Source organism: Mustelus asterias, chromosome 12 (genome assembly GCF_964213995.1).
Source record: "Mustelus asterias chromosome 12, sMusAst1.hap1.1, whole genome shotgun sequence".
Lineage (NCBI taxonomy): Eukaryota > Metazoa > Chordata > Chondrichthyes > Carcharhiniformes > Triakidae > Mustelus > Mustelus asterias.
In genome coordinates, this window is record NC_135812.1 from 44,743,095 (window position 1) to 44,765,194 (window position 22,100).

The 22,100-nt window shown below is 46.3% G+C and overlaps 1 protein-coding gene across 2 annotated transcripts in view; it reads right to left on the reverse strand.

Annotated features, from left to right (window-relative positions):
* Positions 1 to 1,703: 1,703 nt before the first annotated feature.
* rhbdd2 (rhomboid domain containing 2) overlaps positions 1,704 to 22,100 on the reverse strand; it is an 87,573-nt gene continuing 67,176 nt past the window's right edge. The window contains exon 5 of one of the 2 annotated variants that reach the window (XR_013499104.1): positions 1,704 to 1,713. The gene's annotated coding sequence lies outside the window, so the exon portion shown is untranslated. Of the gene's footprint in view, positions 1,714 to 19,995; positions 20,104 to 22,100 lie in introns of those variants that run through there. The other variant, XR_013499103.1, reaches the window with a different exon arrangement.

The following is a 22,100-nucleotide window of genomic DNA, read 5'->3' on the forward strand; positions in this document are numbered from 1 at the left end:
TGTCTACATCAATGGGGACGAAGTAGAAAGGGTCGAGAGCTTCAAGTTTTTAGGTGTCCAGATCACCAACAAACTGTCCTGTTCCCCCCATGCTGACACTATAGTTAAGAAAGCCCACCAATGCCTCTACTTTCTCAGAAGACCAAGGAAATTTGGCATGTCAGCTACGCCTCTCACCAACTTTTACAGATGCACCATAGAAAGCATTCTTTCTGGTTGTATCACAGCTCGGTATGGCTCCTGCTCTGCCCAAGACTGCAAGAAACTACAAAAGATTGTGAATGTAGCCCAATCCATCACGCAAACCAGCCTCCCATCCATTGACTCTGTCTACACTTCCCGCTGCCTTGGCAAAGCAACCAGCATAATTAAGGACCCCACGCACCCCGGACATTCTCTCTTCCACCTTCTTCCTTCGGAAAAAAGATACAAAAGTCTGAGGTCACGTACCAACCGACTCAAGAACAGCTTCTTCCCTGCTGCTGTCAGACTGTTGAATGGACTTACTTTGCATTAAGTTGACCTTTCTCTACACCCTACTTATGACTGTAACGCTACATTCTGCACTCTCTCGTTTCCTTCTCTATGAACGGTATGTTTTGTCTGTATAGTGCGCAAGAAACATGTTAATACATGTGACAATAATTAATCAAATCAAAACCAAGCGCCTCATCCTTGGTTAAAGGCAAAATACTGCAGATGCTGGAATCTGAAACAAAAACAGAAAATGCTGGAAAATCTCAGCAGGTCTGACAGCATCTGTGGAGAGAGAATTTAGCCAATGTTTCGAGTCAGGATGACTCTTCGTCAGAGCTGTACGATGAGTTGTTGGAGCTTCCTCATCCTTGGTGCCAATCTCTTCATAGAGTCATAGAATCGAACCCAAGTCCCTGATGCTGTGAGGCAGCAATGCTAAATTACTGTGTCCACTGTGCTGTGCCTCTTCTTTGAAATCTCTGACCACAGGCTACTGTATATTCTGGCTTCAATGTATGTAAAGGTACATTCTTTCTCTGGACTCATTTACACTATTGTAATAGCCGAAGTTCTCTGACTTCCTCGATAGCTGGGATTCTCCAGTCCCGCTGCAGCGAATGGAGTTTTGGCTGAGCTCCAAATTCTCCATTCTCACTGTCACCGGTGGCAGGGCATCCGACATTGGAGAATTCTGGCCTATGTATTTTAGCTGTGTAGAGAACAGACCAATAGATCTTTGGCTTTTTGATTTCTCTTTTAAGAGGCTTCAGATTTTTCCTTTTGTTTGGTTGGTCCCCTTGCCTAATGTATCCCCCCCCCCAGGCACTCTAACATCTTTTACTTGGAGAAATGCTTCCAAACTTCATTCCTGAAGGACCTCCTCATTGTTAGGCTATGTCTCCTCGATCCTCCCCAATTGGGCAGACATCCCAAAGGATGGGATTGTCCAGCCCCACCCACCACCGGATTCATCCGGTTCCGCCAAAAGTCAATGGACAGTTGGCTGGGCCACCACATCCCCCGAAGGGGTCTCTCCACAGCAGAACCGGAAAATCTGGTCCAGAGCCTGACTGATATGTGACATTGCAACCAGTCACGTGAGGGCACTACACTCTATCTTTGAGCTCTGAACCTCTGCTGTGTGACAATCAAGGTCACGTTACTTTGAATTTTATTTTTTGCAGTTTGAGAATGCACGACCAGTCTTTGTTCAAAAGGGAGGAGACTCCTCTAACTCTATCTTAAGTATGGCTAAAGTGTTACGGAGTAAGCAAAGGGGTCAATGCCCCCTCCCTCCATCCAGAATGCAGGGCACATGCATGCCAGTATCTCAATCCCTGATTTCACAGTATATTAGGACTAAGAAGTCTACATTCAGGAGTTCTGGGTTCAAATCCCGCCTCAGAAACTTGAGCTGTTACACCCAGGGCAGTATTGAGGAAGTGCTGCACTGTTGGCAGTGCCACCTATTGGGTGAATGCTAAATTGAGGTCCCATCTGTCCTCTCAGGTGGGCGTTAAAAAATCCCATGACACAATTTTTGAGGAGGAGCAGAGAGATTTCCCTGGTGTATTTCGCCCCTCAATGGACACCGTGAATGACTAAGCCACACACATTAGAACATTCCGGATTCTATTCCTAGGATTGTGCCATCAACTAATCTAATCCAGGTGCCAGGCCTTGGTCACACCCTCAGGTGGTGGGGCGGGGGTGGGGGGGTTGTGTAACCACTTTAATCAGGCAATTGAGGTTGGCCTGTTAGAATAGGAACTCCCTGATTAAGGGCCAAATTGATGGGCCAATCAGGGAGCATCTTGCTTTGTATTTAACCAGTAGTGTCAGTTCCTCTGGCACTCCTAGTGTAGACTGTTAACTGAAAACAGTATGAAAAAAAAAAATGCTGTTGTCAGACTTGTAAATAAAGGGATTTTGGTGAAGGGACTTCTGCCCCCGGGAACTTATTACAGGTTGCCAGTCTTCCCCAGTCCCAGCCAATATTTATCACTCAATCACCATTAGAAAATGGGTGATCTGGTCACTCTCGCCTGGCTGTTTGTGGGAACTTGCTGCAGAAAGATCAAGGTCACGTCACTGTAACAGTGAATACGTTACTGTGAATACATTTCAAAAAGTATTTCATTGGCTGTGAAGAATTGGAATGTCCTGAGGTTATGAAAGTTGCTATATAAATGCAAGTCTTTCCTATGTAGCAGGTACTGGAATGGTTACTGCTCGAGAGTCAGGGTGGACTGTCACTGATGGAGTAGGCTGATTGTTTTCCAAAGACCTCGCTAAAGCAACAGCCTTTAAAACTAATGGGATCCTGAAACTAAATAAATCACTAAGTGACTGGGTTACATTTTCCTGGTAAATCTATTTATGGATCAGACTAGCTACCAGGAAAAGCTTGTTGCTTTGCATCAAGATTAGCACCTAACTAAGAGGACAAGTGTTCATGTGACGATAGATCTTCCTTAAACACTTCCCCTTATCAATCAAGCCTGGGTTAGCGGTGGAAAGTTAAACTTCCTTACATTCAGTCTGACTACACTCCATCATCGGAGAGTGAATTTCAACGCAATGAGTGTATGAACAACCTGACCTCAACATGATGAAAGCAAAATATGCAGATCTTGGAAATCTAAAATCAAATCAGAAAATGCTGGAAAATCTCAGCTGGTCTGGCAGTATCTGCGGAGAGAGAAACAGAGTTAACGTTTTGAATCTGTGTGACTCTTCTTCAGAGCTAAAGAGGAGAAATATGATGGCTGTTATACTATTTAAGAGGATGTGCAATAGATTTGTTAAATCTCTCCTCTTTCCCACCTACCCTGGATCTATTTTGCTCCACCTCTCAAACAGTGTAAGGCCATCACATTTCTCCCTCTCTTTAGCTCTGAGGAAGAGTCATACAGACTTGGAACGTTGGCTGGAATTTTAAGGAGTGTCTTAAAGGAGTATCGAGGGAGAGAATTTTAGGATTGGTTATGTCAGGAACACAGGACCTAGACATAGCTGCAAACTGAGGTGCTGTAATGACTTTAATCAGGCAATTGAGGTGGGCCATTAGACTATGAACTCCCTGGAGCCTCTTGCTTTGTATTTAACCAAGCGTGTCAGTTCCTCTGGGACTCCTAGTGCAGACTGTTAGCTGAAAGCACTCTGTATGCTGTGGTCAAGCTTGTAAATACGCGGATTTTGGTGAAAGGACTTCTGCCTCCGAGGACTTATTGCAGGTGCAAAGGAAGTGAATGACTCATTAAAAGGCCGGTATTAGAGGAATGTACAGCTCTCCGAGGGTGGTAGCACTGATGAAATTCATACCAGAGATAATGTGAATGGTTGCACAACATGAATAGGGCATAAAAACACCTGTGAAAAGCTGGAATCCCTGTTCCGCAATCTCGATACCAATGGACGTCGTTAAGGAGATGGAAGTGTGGCTGAAGTCAAGAATAGTCTGAGTGGTTTATGGTGCAGAAAGCATGTGTAATCTCTCTGTCCACAGCCATAAATGTGTCAACACTCGAGCACAAAATGTGCATTTTACCAGCTCCGGCCTCTGATAACAACGAGGAGGCTGTGTTTGTTCTGGAGGAGCTGAAGGCAACAGCTCGGCAGTGTGGGGAGGGTGTGTGATGTTAAAACATAAAGCACAAATCAGATTGTGTGGGTCAGAAAGTCACCCGTTCATCAACAGCAAGCCACTCTGATTTCTGTTTTTCTCCCTGCTTCTCAATTTACTTCTGAAAACAAGGAGCTGTGTTAGAGGAAGGTGCAGAAACCAAGTTTTGTTAGCAATTGCCCTGGAATCTTCTGGAATTGAAGGTTAATCTCCCGCACACCGCAATCCTGTACAACAATCATAGGGCCATTCAAATAGATTGTGTGCTTCATTTAATTCTCATTGGACACTTTTGTTCAGTAGTCATTAAGCAGCACAGTGGCACAGTGGTTAGCGCTGCTGCCTCACAGCGCCAGGGACCTGGGTTCAATTCCCAGCTAGGGTCACTATCTGTGTGGAGTTTGCATGTTCTCCCTGTGTCTGTGTGGGTTTCCTCACACATTCTGAAAGACATGCTGGTTAGGTGCATTGATCCGAACAGGCACTGAAGTGTGGCGACAGGGGGAATTTCATAGTAACTTCATTGTAGTGTTAATGTAAGCCTTACTTGTGACTAATAAATAAACTTTAACTTTACTTTAAAAGATATTGGAGAAGCAGGAAAATGGCTATTTGACTGGGTGGGGCAGTTCAAAGTGGGAGGTCACATGATAGCGTTGACAATCTTGTGCTTTGCTGACTTGTCTCTATTTCAGTCCTGAGTATCTAAGGTTTTGGACAACAATTTTCTGTATCCCTTGATTAGATTCCGCTTAACAGACTAAAACTCCTGCTTGTTTTTGGAACCCAAAGACCTCCAGTATTCTCAGAACATAAGAACTAGGAGCAGGAGTAGGCAATTTAGCCCTTCAAGCCTGGTTCACCATTCAATACTGTGGTAAGGTGGCCCCATTAAGGGGCAATCCTTTGAGAACCAGATGATTGGGCTGAACCCTATGGAGCGCCCACGTGGGAACCTGGACCAATCAGGAGCGAGGGCGCAGATCCTGGGATGGGCAAGGGCCTTCAGTTGGAGCCAGGGAGGAAAAGAGAGTAGACCTGTGTCTATGTTCTTTCAGACCCTTGTCTTGTACATATACATTAGTCAATAAACCTTTCCTTGTTGGAGCCACATCGAGACGCCTTCACCAAATACGTTCATGGCTGATTCTATCTCAGCCTCATCTCCACCTTCCTGCCTGTTCCCCACAACCCCTCATCCTGCCACTAATTAAAAACGTATCCATCTCCTCCTTAAATTTGTTTCCTGTTCCGGCGTCCACTGCACTCTGAGGTAGAGGATTCCACAGATTCACAACCCTTCGAGTAAAGTAATTCCTCCTCGTTTTCTGTTTTAAATCTGCCACTCCATAGCCTAAAACTGTGGCCTCTCGTTCTAGAATGTCCAACGGGGAAATAGCCACGCTATGTCTATCCTGTCAATCTTGAATACGTGTGCAGGATTGAGGCAGTCACGCAGCCACCCACAACCTGCTGACCCTGCCACCTTGACAAGAGAATGCAGCAAAAGAATGAAGGGGTGCTTTCCCTCCTCACACAGTGGCACATTTGGAAGGCGTGGTTAAGGGTTTCCTCTCCATGGAGCTTTGACTCTTTGCTCCGTGTATTGTGGCGAAGTCGGGACAGCCTGTGCTGGTACATGGCACACTGAGGTTCATCAGGGTCCATTGTGATTGCCCTTCCATCAGGCTAACTAATTCTGCAGCGCCAAATTTGCCCTTTGGTTTTGCCCCTGTCTGGTTACAAACGGACCTTGAGAAAGTCAATTAGTGATGGACAACAGACTTTGGCCTCACCATAGATGGCCAAATCCCATGAAAGAATTTTTTAAAAGCACAATATACAAACGTAAAGATGCTCAACCCGTCCGAGCATTGACATTAAAATATTTACACAGAAACGCAGATTGCTTGTAGTGCAAAGAGCAGGTGGGCACATGGGTTGGTGCAGTACAGGGTGAAGAGAGTTCGAGGGCACACATGGTATAGAGAGGGAGAGAGAGGGATAATGAAATAGCTGAAGAGAGATAAAGAGATAGAGATTTAGTACTGGATACTGCTGCCCACTGCTGGGTGTGTTTTTGATGGGGGAGAGATAAAATTTGTTGGGTAGCTAGTCCACCATTTCCCTGCCCATCCCCACCCCACCCCTTCGGTCTCCAATATATGGTGGGCGTGGGTAAAACGCCCATTAACCTTCCTGCACTTAGGCCTATTCTCCCCTCACCCCACCACCAGCACCCCTCCCTAGCGTGCCTGATCCCTCCCCACCCCAAATTAGCCCAGTTGCCACGAGCATCTTTATGGAGATGCTTGCAGTACCAGCAACGGCCACTGCTGATTCCTGGTGCTGCTATGATGGCAAGGGCTGCCAGCCAATCATATTGACCCGTAGTTCTCGAGGGCAGGGCGTCCTTCCACTATGGGGAGGAAAGTTTGATAAGGTCACCTAAAATATCGCTGTGGCCTTTTGCTAAACTTTGTCTGTTTCCAGCTGATTTTTTTAAAGTTAGTGTCACAAATAGGCTTGCATTAACACTGCAATGAAGTTACTGTGAAAATCCCCTAGTCGCCAAAGTCCGGTGCCTGTTCGGGTACACTGAGGGAGAATTTAGCATGGCCAATGCACCTAACCAGCACGTCTTTCAGACTGTGGGAGGAAACCGGAGCACCCTGAGGAAACCCACACAGACAGCAGGAGAACATGCAAACTCCACACAGACAGTGACCCAAGCTGGGAATCGAACCCGGGTCCCTGGCGCTGTGAGGCAGCAGTGTTAACCACTGTGCTGCCTTTTTTACAAGGGAGTGAGCAACACACCTGGATGGCAAAGTTGATCTCTCATGAAGCAATATAAAAACATTATTAATTACAGATATGAAGATCCTGAACCCAGGTCCCTGGCTAACCATTGTGCCACCGTGCCCAGTCTGCATCGACTCTACAAGAGAATATCTTACCCAAAATTTATCCCCATAACACCACATATTTACCCCACTAATCACCCTAACCTATACATCTTGGAACATTATATATATGTGAGAGATAGAGAGAGATATATATATTTAAAGAGATGAGATAGACACAGATATATAGAGAGAGACAGAGAGAGATAGTGAAAGATAAAAGGATAGAGAGATATATATATTTAGATAGATTGAGAAATAAAGAGGTAACGATAGAGAATAAAGCATCCCATCAACCCAGAGAGAAAACTGAAAGACTGCTCGCTGTTGTGAACTTGTGACCAATAATGTATCATCTGTGTTTTGCAATAACCACTCGTCACATTTAATTGACTACTCAAAATTGTGTACAAAGAGAGAGGATAATTGTTATAAAATGACACGCAGTTTAAGGAATGAATGACACAATGAGTCTCTCAAAACCTAGACTGTAATATATGTTTGACTTGACATTATCGAACCCCTCAGTATGATATCCCACAGACGGGCATTTAGCCACAAAATATATCATAGAGTTTCCTTTATGTTCCGGTGGATGTTTAATCTTCAGTTAATGAAGGTTCATTGACCCCAAATTCTTTGAATGTTGAATTATGAGTGCTTTTATAAATAATACTGAGAAACGTTTGAACTATGCAGAAGAGTATGCAGTGTTTGTAATAGTTTTATAGTAAATCTGTGGAGAAATACATTCTAACACTAATCTGACTGAAAATAGCAATTTACTGACGCAATTCACTTCACCAACAGCCTGGATTTACATCACGCCTTTGGCATGGTAAATCATGCCCAGTCGCAAACTACATGGTAAATCAGCCCAGAGATCACAGCTGAGGCAAGATTCAGAACCAGATACTGATCTGCAAAACAACTCCACTTCCTCACCTTTCCTTGCTGCTCTCACCCACACAAAAACAATCTCTTGATCTCACTGTAGAAAATTCCAGTCAGTGTAGCATTCCAATTGCCAGCTTGACATTACTGAATGTTGGCAATGCCAACGTGTTACTGGTGCCAGCACTGTTGAGGACAGACACAAGGCACTTTGAAATATTCATCTGCCTCCTACTGGCCAAGTGGGCATTGATACAGGAGTCACTGACTCACTCGGTTCCCATTCACTGAACAGGAAACACCCCCCCCCCCTTATCTACTCCTGAAAGATGCCTCCTCCCTAATCCAAACACCCCCTCCCTACTCCACATATCCCCTCCCTATTCCATTCAGGCACCCCCCTCCCTACTCCAGATATCCCCTCTCTGCTCCGGACACCTCCTCCCTCCTCCAGACACCACTCCCTAATCCAGACACAACTCCCCACTCCAAACACCCGCGTCGCTACTCCAAACACCCGCGTCGCTACTCCGGACACTCCCTCCCTACTCCGGACACTCCCTCCCTACTCCGGACACTCCCTCCCTACTCCAGACACTCCCTCCCTACTCCAGACACTCCCTCCCTACTCCAGGCACCTTCCCTACTCCAGACACTTCCAACCTACTCCAGACATCCCCTTCCCTACTCCAGGCACCTTCTCTACTCCACACAGCCCCTCTCTACTCCAGACACCCCCTCCCTACTCCAGACACCCCCTCCCTGCTTTACACATACAACCACTCCTTGCTCCAATATCCCCTCCATGCTCCAAAAAGTTGATCCCTTCATGGTCCAGACTGATGACCCATCCCGCTCCGGACTGCCAGCCCATCCCTGCTTTACACAGACAACTCCCTCCAGCCTGCTCCAGATAGACAACCCATCACTGCTTTAGACAGGCTCACTCCTACCTGTCCAGACAAAAAACATCCCCATCTTCCAGATTTACTCATCATTCCTGCAGTCAGGCCCTCACTCCTCACTACTCCAGACAGAGGCCCCTCATGTCTCACTAGTCCAGACACAGCCCCTTATGCCTCACTACTCCAGACAGAGGCCCCTCACTCCTCACGACAGAGGCCCCTCACTCCTCCAGACAGTCAGCGCCTCAGTCCTCACTATTCCAGACAGAGACCCCTAACTCCTCACTATTCTAGACAGAGACTCCTCTCTCCCTGAACTCGAAAGTCCTGCTCCAAAGCTGCGGGCACTGACAGCCCTTCTGGAAGGTACGTATAAATGACCCAGTGCCAAGGTCAATGATCGGAAAGTCAGGTGGCATGAATCTCATCCGCTACCCTTACACAGGGATCTGCCAATACAGAGAATCTGCACTGTATGGTTGGACAAGTGGAATGGTCATTTGGAATGCACAGAGTCTGGCAAACCAGACAGCCGTGCACAGGATAAACCGAGGGAGCCATTTCCAGGTGGTGGTTTGAAGGTATTTGAAATTTATTTCCTAGCTGAAGATGATTGAACCGTAGCCAACATGTATCAACAGGATCTGGAGTGACAGGGCAGGGGATTGGTAAATAATTCCATTTGCTTTCCATATCAAACATTCCTAACATTTGATCATCACAATCTGTGGCTGCCTTACTGCAACAACTTCTCTCTGGCTCCGAGAAACAATGTCCCACCCAACAGCTTGTGACTCAGGTGCCTATTAAGAGGCGCCCGTCATCCAAGGCAAACAAAAACACCAGCAACACTCCACCTCAAACAAGTTCCAGCTGCACACAATGCCAGAAGCATTAGCAAATCTTGTCACACTACCGGGGCAGGTGTGGAGTTGACGTGATTCAGGGGCACCAAACCCTCAGAGGCTTGTCACGCCTGTGTTAACTCATAACCCTGTGTCACTGGAACCACGTCAGACTACCAACACCCAGAACAATTTCGCAACACATCTCACTGCTAGCTGAAAGCACAGACATTCCTATGTAATCTCTAAGAGCTTTGCTTTGTACTGTCTCCTCCCGATACCGACCCTCCTGTCAGTGGGTACAGATTCTCCTCATTTATTTCATCAAAGACCCTTAACAAATTTGGATAGCTCAATTAAATCTCACATTTCTGCTCTAAGGAGAACCTAGAGTAATATAAAAAGTTCCAATTATTAGATTTGCACAGACTGCCCTACCTCCTAGCAGCCAGTACAGGTAAAGTATCACAAATCTCTTCAGAAATCCATAAACCTTAACACTATAAATATTTCATTCATTTTGCTTATTTTACAAGGGATTTTCCAATTCCTCTTATTAATCTGGAATAGTTACTGTCAATCCACTTTTTTAACGTTTGGATTTACATAACCTTGCACATAGAATTTGTCACAAAAAGAAAAATATATATTACCCATGCACAGTTACATTAAATTCTGTTTGATTGTGCTCGTGAAGCGACTTGGGAGAGATTCTGCATCGAAAATAAAAGTGGGTTATGCTTTAGCCTGCCAGGTTGGTGAATCTTTCCCTTCTCTCCAATGAGAAGATGACAACAGTGTACAGAAGTCAATAGAACAAAGAAAGGCACAGCACAGGAACAGGCCCTTCGGCCCTTCAAGTTTGTGCCGATCATGATGCCCTAATTAAACTAAAGAAAGCCTTCTGCCCTCACTCGGTCCGTATCCCTCTATTCCCTCCCTATTCATGTACCCATCCAAATACTGCAAATGCTGGAAATCTGAAATAAAGACAGCAAATTGAAACATTCAATACCTCTGGAGAGTGAAACATTGTGGGTGGGATTTTCCAGTCTTTCCCACTGACAGTGATCCCTCTGCCATGTGACTCCAGATCCACAGCAATGTAGTTGATTCTCAAGTGCCATCGGACAACTAGGGATGGGCAATAAATGCCGGCCAGCCAACGATGCCCAGGTCCCACCAATGAAAAAAAAAGGTGTTCCAAATGTTCACTAGATTGGTCCCTTGGGTTGTCCTATGATGAGAGACTGAGTAAATTGGGTTTATATTCTCTGGAGTTGAGAAGGATGAGAGGTGTTCTCATTGAAAGCTACAAAATCCTGAAGGGGCTTGATATATTTGGATAGCTCAACTAAATCTCACATTTCTGCTCTAAGGAGGACCTAGAGTAGAAACATAGAAACATAGAAAAACTACAGCACAAACAGGCCCTTCGGCCCACAAGTTGTGCCGAACATATCCCTACCTTCTAGACCTACCTATAATCCTCCATCCTATTACGCTCCATGTACTCATCCAGGAGTCTCTTAAAAGACCCTATTGAGTTTGCCTCCACCACCACTGACAGCAGCCGATTCCACTCGCCCACCACCCTCTGTGTGAAAAACTTACCCTTAACATCTCCCCTGTACCTACCCCCCAGCACCCTAATCCTGTGTCCTCTCGTAGCAGACATTTCCACCTTGGGGAAAAAGCCTCTGAGAGTCCACCCGATCTATGCCTCTCAACATCTTATATACCTCTATTAGGTCTCCTCTCATCCTTCGTCTCTCCAAGGAGAAAAGACCAAGCTCCCTCAGCCTATCCTCATAAGGCTTGCCACTCAATCCAGGCAACATCCTTGTAAATCTCCTCTGCACCCTTTCAATCTTTTGCACATCCTTCCTATAGTGAGGCGACCAGAACTGAGCACAGTACTCCAAGTGGGATCTGACGAGGGTCTTATATAGCTGCATCATTATCCCCGGACTCCTAAACTCAATCCCTCGATTGATAAAGGCCAGTAATATCAAAAGTTCCAATCATTAGATTTGCACAGACTGCCCTACCTCCTGGCAACCAGTACAGGCAAAGTATCACAAATCTCTTCAGAAATCCATAAACCTTAACACTATAAATACTTCATTCATTTTGTTTAGTTTACAAGGGATTTTCCAATTCCTCTTATTAATCTGGAACAGTTACTGTTAATCCACTTTTTTAAAAACTTTGGACACTGCAAAATTGTTTCCGTTAGTCGGGGGATATAAACTCAGGGGCACAGTCTCGGGATAAGGGGCCAATCGTTTAGGACTGAGAAGAGTGGAAATTACTTCACTCAAAAGGTTGTGAATCTTTGGAATTCTCTGCCCCAGAGGATTATGGATGCTCCATTGTTGGATGGGTGGACAGAGTTTTGGTCTCAGGGAATTAAGGGATACAGGGAGTGGGCAGCAAAATGCAGTTGAAACCTAAGATCAGCCATGATTGTATTGAATGGCAGAGCAGACTCAATGGGCTGAGTGGTCTACTTCTGCTCCAATTTCTTTTGTTCTTGTGCTTTGTTCTGAGTTCTGTTGAGCTTCTCAAGCATTGTTACAGTTACCCTCGTAGAAAATGCAGAGATACTGAATACATAAGCTGAATCCAGGAATCATTAGTGAATTAGCCCAACTCCTGACTTTCTGATGGAGGAATAGGTGATGATGATGCAGTTAGATATGTTTGGGTTCGGGATGTAGCCCTGGAGAACCCCCCGCAGCAAATTCTTGAGGCTGAGAAATGGCCAATCCTCTCAGCCTCACTGTCGCTGGATCAAAATGCTAGAACGCTGCTCCTAACAGTGCTGTGGTTGTACCCACACAATGGAGACTGCAGCGTTTCAACAGGGCAGCTCACCACCACCCTCTCAAGGACAACTAGGGATGAGCAATAAATGTAGACTGATACCCACATCCCATGAATAAACTTTTAAGAATTATATCTGTCTGGCTCATATGGTTGCTAGGTAACCTATTCCCAGGGTTCTGCCTGTACCATAATACAAAAACCTGTATTAATCATATGAGAATTCCTCATGGGTTGGTCTAGTCTCTGGTCTTCTCCCACCTTCAGAGAAGCGTCAGCATCTGGCTCATTAACTCAACCATTCCCCCAATCCAATCTCCCTCGGCAACCAGGCCCAAGAAAGAAATTGTGGGATAAAAGCAAATTGCTGTGGATGCTGGAATCTGAAACAAAAACAGAAAATGCTGGAACATCTCAGCAGGTCTGACAACCTCTGTGGAGAGAGAACAGATGATGACGGAGCAGCGCTTCGAAAGCTAGTGGCTTTTGCCACCAAATAAACCTGTTGGACTTTAACCTGGTGTTGTCACACTTCTTACTGTGTTTACCCCAGTCCAACACCAGCATCTCCACATCGAGAGAGAACAGAGCCAATGTTTCAAGTCAGGATGACCCTTCGTCAGAGCTCAAAGAAATTGTGGGTACCATTTCTGACAAGAATGAGAAATAAGTTATATCTTTACATAAGTTTGGGGCAGGATGGTGACACAGTGGTTAGCACTGCTGTCTCACAGCGCCAGGGACCCGGGTTCGATTCCGGCCTCGAGTGACTGTCTACGTGGAGTTTGCACATTCTGCCCGTGTCTGTGTGGGTTTCCTCCGAGTGCTCCAGTTTCCTCCCACAGTCCGAAAGATGTGCTGGTTAGCTGCATTGGCTATGCTAAATTCTCCCTCAGTGTACCCGAACAGGTGCCGGAGTGTGGCAACTAGGGGATTTTCACAGTAACTTCATTGCAGTGTTAATGTAAGCCTACTTGTGATACTACTGAATAAACTTTTAAAATGTTATCTGTAATGCATGGTTAAATCCCTAGACAGTGTTAATGTAAGCCTCCTTGTGACACTAATAAATGAACTTTAAACTTGCTCATACAAGTTTATTCTGGTTGTGAAACTGGTGATGGTTGATGGGCCAGCCATCTTGACTGTCATTGTTGGATGTTCCCATTGAAAACCAAAGTATTTGTTTGTTTTCATCGAAACACACAAAGGAAAATCCTCACGCCAACTGTGCGTTTGGGAAGATTGCATTTGTGGAGAAGCGTTATGCTATGACGGCCAGGAAGGACATGGGGGGAACCATCGATAGATCTCCCTGTGGACTTCATGGAGTGCCAACTCCCTTATTGAGTGAGCGGAGGTTTGCCCAATGGGAAGTGAACAGCAGGGAGTTAAAACCAGTTGCTCTAACCCGAACAGTTGTAAGTCCCCAGGGTACAGTGTTGTTTGCTGTAATCCACGGGTGTGGTTCTTCCTTTGATTTCCAATAAAGGGTTTCTTGGCTGAATTACTGCAGGTTACAAGGGGAGCTATTCTGGGCATACAGACTGTGCACTAAGATATAGAGCGGGATTTTCCAGCTCCCCCCCCCCCCCCCCTACCCCCACAGCGTGTTTTCCAGCGGTGGAGGTGGCCCGCTGGGATGTTCCAATCCCGCTGATGGGGTTTTGCATGGCTGGCACCCTCCGCTAGAAGATCCTGCTGGCGGGAAGGGCTGGAAAATTCCAGGCATCAATGTTAATGTCATAAATCAGCTGAAAATGACACATCTTCACAATCCGTATGGTTCTTTGTGAGAAATGGGGGACTGAGTCCAATTTCCCAAGAGCCAATCAAACCGCCATTTTGTTTTGCTGAGGAGCAGTCTGATTTGTTTAAATAATGTTGTTCATTGGCTAATAAATTCCAGCACCTCATCACTGCAGTTAGCAGAAAGGTTAGCATGAACATTTTTAACAACAAATTGTTGCACCTTTAATATGTAGTAAAACATTTCAAAATGTTCCATGGGGAGGGAAGGGGGTAGGACCCATCTTGCTGCTCAGTGAGTTGACAAGTTTTCAGCTCTGTGAGAATAACAGAGATCATTGGCTGGATTGTTGAGCTCCAAAATGGCTGGTGTCAAATCGGTGTGGCAACTGGTGTCTGAAACTACAAAGAAACTACAAAGGGTCATAAACAAAGCCCAATCCATCACGCAAACTAATCTCCCTCCCATTGACTCCATCTACACTTCCCCCTACCTCAGAAAAGCAGCCAGCATGATCAAGAACCCCACGCACCCCGGACGTATTCTATTCCACCTTCTATTGATGAGAAAAATATACAAAAGTCTGAAAACACGTATCAACCGACTCAAGAACAGCTTCATCCCTGCTGCCATCAGACTTTTGAAAGGTCTTATCATATATTAAGCTTATCTTTCTATTCACACTTTCTGTAACTGCAACACTACATTCTGCACCCTATCCTTTCTTTCTCCCCCTACATACTCTATGAAAGGTATGTTTTGTCTGTGCGGTACGCAATAAACAATACTTTTCACTGTATCCCAATACATGTGACAATAATAAATCAAATCAAATCAAATTGCGATCTGCCGGGCCTGCATACTTCCCAGCAGTATGAGCCCTAACGTCTGCACCAAATAGCATCTGGTGTGATTCCTCCATACGTATGTGCGCCATTTTGGATCCCTAAGTTCACTCATAGCACCGGGTGCTAACATTTTCCACCAAGTTCTTTCTTTGCTATTTCCTCTCTACATATGGAACAGAACATTGTAAAGCAGAGCTGGCATTTAAAAGGTCTACTAAATCCACAGCCAAGCTCTTGTGTTGATAGGCTAGAATGTGAAGCATTTCTGACCGAGCCTTTGGTAATGCGAACTAAAGTTGTTACTGAGCAAGAGACAATGGAACATGAAATAGTTTTCAGCCTCCCCCAGTTTTCCCAGTCACGAATAAGGCCCGAGGTTCAATTTCTGTGCTGTACTGGTTCCAAGAAGAGTTGATTTGAAAGAGATCGATGTGCCTTGTGCAAAAGGTGGGACCTAGAAACTGAATGCCTCAATCTTTAGAAAACATTAAACAGGTTCAGCTGCCTGGGCTCTGAACTCTGTAATTCCCCCTCCAGCCTTTCACTCTTCACTTTAGATGCTTTTTAAAAACAGACTCCTTCATAGAATCCGACAGTGCAGGAGGAGGCCTTTCAGTTCATTGAGCCTGCACCGACTACAATCCTACCCAGGCCCTATCCCCACAACCCCATGTATTTACCCTTAGCTAGTCCCCCTGACACTAAAAGGGGCCAATTTAGCATAGCCAATCAACCTGAGTCGCACATCTTTGGACTGTGGGAGGAAACCAGAGCACCCGGAGGAAACCCACACAGACACGGGGAGAATGTGCAAACTCCACACAGTGACCCGAGGCTGGAATTGAACCCAGGTCCCTGGTGCTGTGAGGCAGCAGTGCTAACCACTGTGCCACCCCCATGACCGACCATGTCCTGATAACACCAGATGTGTGGTCACTGTCAAGTTTTGTTTGGGAGATGCCAACATTGGACTGGGGTGGGCACGGTAAGAAATGTTATACACCTGAGGGAGGAGCAGCGTTCCGAAAGCTCGTGATTCCAAATAAACCTGTTGGACTTTAACCTGGTGTTGTAAGTTTTGTTAGATGATGCGTGATGGACTGGGCTTTGTTTATGACCCTTTGTAGTTTCTTTGTAGTTTCAGACACCAGTTGCCACACCGATTTGACACCAGCCATTTTGGAGCTCAACAATCCACCCAATGACCTCTCTTATTCTCACAGAGCTGAAAACTTGTCAACTCACTCAGCAGCAAGATGGGTCCTACCCCCTTCCCTCCCCATTAATTTTATTTAAAGGAATGGGATCATGGAATGTGTATAGCAGTGAAGAAATCCAGAAGATTATTAATTACTAAAAGGATGATTTAATTTTTTCTGAGTGTTGCTACAACACTTATAATTCTACAAGTGGTTGGTGCTTTCTACTGTTGTTCCAAATTGCGTACTTTTACAGGGAGTTGGTGTGACAGGTACTCAAGACGTTTTTGCTGATTCTGCACAAAGCTAGCTGCTTCCGAACACGAGTAGCCATTCTCCTGGGAATACCACATGGTGCGGAGAATGAATAGAGATCACACAGAGCAGGACAAGCTGTTGGAAGAGCGAGGAGAAGGGGGTTGGAGGGAAGAGCTCTCCAGAGGAGGCTATATCATAGATTCTCTACAGTACAGAAGGCGGCTATTTGGCTCATCGATCTGTACCGACCACAATCCCACGTAGGCCCTATTCCTGTAACCTCACATATTTACCCTGCTAATCCCCCAACACCAAGGGGCAATTTAGCATTTCCAATCAACCTAACATCTTTGGACTGTGGGAAGAAACCGGAGCACCCGGAAAAAATCCACGCAGACACGGGGAGAATGTGCAAACTCCACACAGTGACCCGAGGCCGGAATTGAACCTGGGTCCCTGGCGCTGTGAGGCAGCAATGCTAACCACTGTGCCACCGTGCCACCCACTCTCTGCTTGAGATGTTCTTAGAATCTTAGAATCTTAGAAACCCTACAGCACAGAGAGAGGCCATTCGGCCCATCGAGTCTGCACCGACCACAATCCCACCCAGGCCCTATCCCCATATCCCTACATATTTTACCCATTAATCCCTCTAACCTACACATCCCAGGACACTAAGGGCAATTTTTAGCATGGCCAATCAACCTAACCCGCACATCTTTGGACTGTGGGAGGAAACCGGAGCACCCGGAGGAAACCCACGCAGACACGAAGAGAATGTGCAAACTCCACACAGACAGTGACCCAAGCCGGGAATCGAACCCAGGTCCCTGGAGCTGTGAAGCAGCAGTGCTAACCACTGTGCTACCGTGCCGCCCCTTCAGGGAGCAATTCCCCTAACTTAACCTGAGGGTGTCCTCACCCTCACATCTGTACCATACTTTCCTCTTGCATCAAAAACAGAAAATGCTGGAAAATCTCAACAGGTCTGACGGCATCTGTGGGGAGAGAATAGAGCCAACGTTTTGAATCTGGGTGACCCTTCATCAGAGCTGAGAGCAAAGAGAATCAGCAGAGATTTATACTGTGAGGGTGGGGGTGGGGGTGGGGGGGGGGGGTGGAATGGATTGTTAAAGGACTGCCTGAGGAATGTGGCAGTAACCCTGAAAGCGGGAGGGAGGGGGCAAGAAGAGCTGCAATGGAGAAGTGGAAAAATGGAGGTGAGACAGAAAGATGATAAAATGGATGAATGAGATGAAACAAAATGAAATAAAATAAATGGAAATGTGGTGAAAGTGGAGGGGAGAGTTCACGCCCTGAAGTTGTTAAACTCAATGTTCTGTCCAGAAGGCTGTAAAGTGCCCAATCGGAAGATGAGCTTCTGTTCCTCCAGTTTGCGTTGGAGTTCACTAGGACATTGCAAAAGGCCAAGGACGGACATGTGGACAGGAGAGCAGGGTGGTGTGTTTGAAATGGCAAGTGACGGGAAGGTTTGGGTCCTACCTGCGGACGGACCGAAGGTGTTCAGCAAAGTGGTCATCCAGTCTGTGTTTGGTCTCTCCGATGTAGAGTAGACCGCAATGGGAGCAGCGAATGTAATAGATCAGATTGAAGGAGGTGCATGTGAAGCACTTCTGTACCTGAAAGGACTGTTTAGGACCTGGGACGGCGAGCAAGGGAGAGGTAAAGGGGCAGGTGTTGCACCTTCTACGATTGAATGGAAAGGTGCCGTGGGCAGGGGATGAGGTGTTGGGTGTGATGGAGGGTGTCCCAGAGAGAACGGTCCCTGTGGAATGCTGACCGGGGGGGCGGGTGGTGGGGGGAAGATGTGTTGAGTTGTGGCATCATACAGGAGTTGGCGGAAATGATGGAGAATGAAACTTTGAAAGCAGAGACTGGTGGGTGAAAAGTGAGGTCAAGGGGGACTCTATCCTGGTTCTGTGAGGGATGGAAGGCAATGAGAGCAGTGGCGTGGGGGATGGGTTGGACACGGTTGAGAGCTCTGTCAATATGTCTTCCTTCTTCCTCAATCGTGGTTTTCTACCCACTGTGGTTGTTAGGGCTCTCAACCGTGTCTGGCCCATCCCCCAGGTTGAATAGCTAAAGGTATGTGCGAGGTTAGAGATGTGGATTTGAGGTGTGTGGCAGTGCCACGAGTGATTTAGGTTAAGAGGAAGTATATCTCCATTATGTATGAGTCCTGATCAATAGAGATGGTAGGTGGGTGAGTGATGAGGAGATTTGAGCAGTAGCTGAGACTTCTGGTGCCATTGGTAGGGTGTAGATTTGAAAACACATTCACTGACCTTGACCACTTCTATGAGGTGATTAGATGTCTTACAGCATTGCTTCCAGATCCATTGCCTGTGTTGTAATCAATGGGCTTTGAATGGTGGAGCTGACTTGATTGGCTGAATGGCCTAGTTCTCCTCCTACATCTTATATCCTGTGGGAGTCCTGCATTGTCGGAGGCTATACAATTTAGCCCCATATAATATATATATTATATAGCATTTTACATACTCAGGCTGCTCTATAATGCTTTGCAGGCACAGAAACATTTTCTGATGTCTCTACCCAAAAGTGACAACCAATTTGTTCACAGCAAGCTTCCACAAAACCAGTGGGATGACGGACAGGGCATTTGCTTTTTATAATGATATCATCTGAGTCATTATTGTTATTGACCCATACACAGGGGGCACAATAAAGTGGAAACCACTTAGAACCGAGATGAGGAGAAATTTCTTTACACAGGGGGTTATGAATCTTTGGAATTCTCTACCCCAGAGGGCTGTGGAAGCTCAGTCATTGAGTATGTTTAACGCAGGGATTGATAGATTTCTGAGTAACAGTAACATGAAAGGTTCTGGGGATAGTGGGTGTAAAAGGCATTGAAGTGTCCAATCAGCCACGATCGTGTTAAATGGTGAAGCAGGCTCAATGGGCTGAATGGCCTACTCCTGTTCCTATGATTCCTCAGCCATGCCCCCAACCCTTGTACAAAATAGTGCCTTGGCATCTTTTAGGCCTATATGACAGGACAGACCTGACATCTGGGGGTAGAACAACAAAGAACAAAAAACAAAGAACAATACAGCACAGGAACAGGCCCTTCGGCCCTCCAAGCCCGCGCTGCTCCCCGGTCCAGGATTGAATCCTGAATCCAGGATCCCTGCCCAATTTTCCAGCCTATCTACATCCTAATATCCTATCCACCGAGCTGTCCCTCACAGCTTCGATGCTTTGTTCATCACAACCTATTAACTCACCCCCACCCCCCATTCCAGACCATGTGATCTCCAGGGAGAGGCGAAAACCCAGAGTGAAAACCCCAGGGCCAATATGGGGAAAAAAAAATCTGGGAAATTCCTCTCCGACCCCCTGAGGCGATCGAAACGAGTCCAGGAGATCACACTGGCCCTGATCAGAAAATGCTTCCCAACCCTATTCATTTCCACTTCTGCTTTACGAACACCATCTGAATTCCCTGCCCCCGAGACAGGTTCCCAACTATCCGCAGTCTCGCTCTGTACTGGCACCAGCAAGATGATCATAGAATGAAGCCTTGAAACGAGAAACAAAGAACAATTAGCCCGCGCCGCTCCCTAGTCCAAACTAGACCACTCTTTTGTATCCCTCCATTCCCACTCCGTTCATATAGCTGTCTAGATAAGTCTTAAACGTTCCCAGTGTGTCCACCTCCACCACCTTGCCCGGCAACACATTCCAGGCCCCCATGACCCTCTGTGTAAAATATGTCCTTCTGATATCTGTGTTAAACCTCCCCCCCTTCACCTTGAACCTATGACCCCTCGTGAACGTCACCACCGACCCGGGGAAAAGCTTCCCACCGTTCACCCTATCTATGCCTTTCATAATTTTATACACCTCTATTAAGTCTCCCCTCATCCTCCGTCTTTCCAAGGAGAACAACCCCAGTTTCCCCAATCTCTCCTCATAACCAAGCCCCTCCATACCAGGCAACATCCTGGTAAACCTCCTCTGTACTCTCTCCAAAGCCTCCACGTCCTTCTGGTAGTGTGGCGACCAGAACTGGACGCAGTATTCCAAATGCGGCCGAACCAACGTTCTATACATCTGCAACATCAGACCCCAACTTTTATACTCTATGTCCCGTCCTATAAAGGCAAGCATGCCATATGCCTTCTTCACCACCTTCTCCACCTGTGACGTCACCTTCAAAGATCTGTGGACTTGCACACCCAGGTCCCTCTGCGTCTCTACACCCTTTATGGTTCTTCCATTTATCGTGTAGCTCCTCCCTACATTATTCCCACCAAAATGCATCACTTCGCATTTATCAGGATTGAACTCCATCTGCCATTTCTTTGCCCAAATTTCCAGCCTATCTATATCCTTCTGTAGCCTCTGACAATGTTCCTCACTATCTGCAAGTCCTGCCAGTTTTGTGTCGTCCGCAAACTTACTGATCACCCCAGTTACTCCTTCTTCCAGATCATTTATATAAATCACAAACAGCAGAGGTCCCAGTACAGAGCCCTGCGGAACACCACTAGTCACAGGCCTCCAGCCGGAAAAAGACCCTTCCACTACCACCCTCTGTCTTCTATGACCAAGCCAGTTCTCCACCCATCTAGCCACCTCCCCCTTTATCCCATGAGATCCAACCTTTTTCACTAGCCTACCATGAGGGACTTTGTCAAACGCTTTACTAAAGTCCATATAGACAACATCCACGGCCCTTCCTTCGTCAACCATTCTGGTCACTTCTTCAAAAAACACCACCAGGTTAGTGAGGCATGACCTCCCTCTCACAAAACCATGCTGACTATCGTTAATGAGTTTATTCCTTTCTAAATGCGCATACATCCTATCTCTAAGAATCTTCTCCAACAACTTCCCCACCACGGACGTCAAGCTCACCGGCCTATAATTACCCGGGTTATCCTTCCTACCCTTCTTAAATAACGGGACCACATTGGCTATCCTCCAATCCTCTGGGACCTCACCTGCGTCCAGTGACGAGACAAAGATTTGCGTCAGAGGCCCAACGATTTCACCTCTCGTCTCCCTGAGCAGCCTTGGATAGATTCCATCAGGCCCTGGGGATTTGTCAGTCTTTATATTCTCTAACAAACCTAACACTTCCTCCTTTGTAATGGAGATTTTCTCCAACGGTTCAACACTCTCCTCCGAGACACTCCCAGTCAACACATCCCTCTCCTTTGTGAATACCGACGCAAAGTATTCATTTAGGATCTCCCCTACTTCTTTGGGCTCCAAGCATAAGGCCCCACTTTTGTCCCTGAGAGGTCCGATTTTTTCCCTAACAACCCTTTTGTTCCTAACGTATGAATAAAATGCCTTGGGATTCTCCTTAATCCTGTCTGCCAAGAACATTTCGTGACCCCTTTTTGCTCTTCTAATTCTCCGTTTGAGTACTTTCCTACTTTCTTTGTACTCCTCCAGAGCTCCCTCCGTTTTTAGCTGCTTGGACCTAACATACGCCTCTCTTTTCTTTTTGAACAGTCCCTCAATTTCCCTGGTTATCCACGGTTCTCGAATCCTACCCTTCCTAT